The following is a 2,372-nucleotide window of genomic DNA, read 5'->3' as shown; positions in this document are numbered from 1 at the left end:
TCTTTCCCCAAACACGTCTTGCACGTTCCTTTGTTCCCCCTTCTGCTCTGGCTGCTTCACCCTCTGCAATGCCATCGTCCCTACTGCTTATCCCCTTTATCTGAATCCTACTTTATCCTAAACGCCACCTCTTTCTGATCCTCCCCAGCTCGTAGTCTCCCCCTCTCTTCTCTCTGTATGTCTCTCTGCATCTCTTTCTCTCTCTCCCTGCCCTTGAAACTCCCACCCTTACCTCCCATCACTGAGAACCTCCCGGTTCTGATCCACAACCAGCTCGGTCCCTTTGGATTTTCTCAATGTGAAGCATTCCCACCTACTGATACCACTGAAGGTGCTGCTACTGAAAACCCATCCCTCATGCCCTTTATTTCCACCTTTTTAATCCACACTGTCTCCTCGGCCTCCACCACAGACTTGGCCTAGCTGTGATGAGGCCAGGACCTCAGTTTCCTTCTGGGGCAGAGGTGGGCCAGGGGGCAAGGCATGTCACCCCACCTCTTTGGATCAAATTCTTTTCTTTAGGAAGCTTTCTGTGTTTCACCCCCCAATCCTTCCACCCAGCCAAGGTCAGAGCCTCGTTTCTATGCTCTTGTTGTGCACCCATTCTTCCTCCCCAGCACATATCACAGTTATTATTAAATAATTGTGTACTGGGGGCTTCCCTGGTGACGCAGTGGTTGAGAGTCCACCTGCCGATGCAGGGGACACGGGTTCGTGCCCCGGTCCGGGAAGATCCCACAAGCCGCGGAACGGCTAGGCCCGTGGGCCATGGCCGCTGAGCCTGCGCGTCCGGAGCCTGTGCTCCACAACGGGAGAGGCCACGACAGTGAGAGGCCCCCGTACCCCCAAAAAAAAAAAAAAAAAAAAAAAAAAAAATTGTGTACTGTTTGTTTAACACCTGCCTCCCTCCATGGACAGAAGCTCCATGAGGGCAAGGCCCACGTCTCTTTTATTCATCAGTGAATCCTGGGCCATAGTTGGTAGGAAATAAATAGTTGGTGAATGGATGAACGGCGTTTATAACACGCCACACTGGATGACAGCTTGTGTGTATAACACGTCTCATCCCCCCTTCACTGGCTAAGAATACAGTCGATGAAGGAGACTCTTTGTCCTCCCCCAACACTTTCAACTGTGTCTTTTTGTATGTGCCAGGAAAGAAAGAGGGAAAGAAAGAGGAAGGAAAGGGGATAAAGAAGGGAAGGGAAAGGAAGGGAAGGAAGGGAAAGGATAGGAAGGGAAGGGAAGCAAGTGATGGTGGGTCAGTAACATCACATTTGATTCAAAAGCAGACACAGTAGTCCAAAAAATCAACAAATAATTATTGAGCATCCACTCTGCAGAGGCATAGAATTATTTGTCTGTCTGTCTGTTTGTCCACTGTAAGTGAAATAGTTGTAGGGACAGCAGAGGGTCAGGTTTTGAGTTCTTGCTTTGCCCCTGGGTGTCTGTACGACCTTGAACAGTCAGACCACTCTGAATGTCAGTTTCCAGTACCCTCAGCCTTTAAACATGAACACAAAATTCTTAGTTCACAGGGATATTGTGAGGATTGAAAGAAGGGATGTGTTTGAAAGCCTTTTGTAAAATGTGACATGTGATAACATGTATAATTATTATGAGTGCATGATGAAAAGGAAAAGGCAACAAAATGAGACATGGCTGGGAGCGTCTCTAGGCAGCGAGGTACAACCCAGGAGTGGGGTGTGAGGTCCGAGCTCTCTGGGCCTCTCTGTCCTGCCCCCTGACAAATCCCTAAGCCTCCCAAGACACAGGTTGATCATCTGGTCAAATGGGCTCCGAGGTGCCTGGCTTCCTGGGAGGAGCGGCCTTCCTAATAAAGAGATTGTTTTAATAATGTGAAGTACTGGGTGCTATGGTAACGGGCATTACATGATCTGGAGAAGAAGAGCACCTTTGGGAAAGAATAGGGAGCCTGCAGTTGCAAAAGGGGGGTGGGGATGCACACAGGATGGGGGTGGAGGAAAATGCAAACATGGATAGACACAGAGTAGGCACCAAAGGGAACGAACAAACAGTACTGTTGGTTCCTGCCTCTCAGGCAGCCTCTCTTGTTTGGGCCCTGCTAGCTGAAGGTACCTTGAGCTTCTCTCAATTTCCTGCTGCTATTGCAATTTAGGATCCCCCTGTGTGCTTAAGCTGGTAGCCCCGACATTTTTTAAAAAAGATACAAGCATATGCAAAAATCTAGATAAAACCAGATTTGGGGTGATTTTACCAAAAACTTAGAAATGCAATGTTTTGGGGTTTTTTTTGTATTCTCCAGTGGATGGTTTTAAGAAGTTATCTTATAACTCCTCTTTGTTGTTGATGTTCTCCATGAGTCCTACCAATGGGGAGAACCAGAAAGT

The sequence above is a fragment of the Lipotes vexillifer genome, unplaced genomic scaffold, assembly GCF_000442215.2.
Source record: "Lipotes vexillifer unplaced genomic scaffold, Lipotes_vexillifer_v1.1 scaffold1048, whole genome shotgun sequence".
NCBI classification, from domain to species: Eukaryota; Metazoa; Chordata; class Mammalia; order Artiodactyla; family Lipotidae; genus Lipotes; species Lipotes vexillifer.
This window is presented reverse-complemented; position numbering follows the sequence as displayed.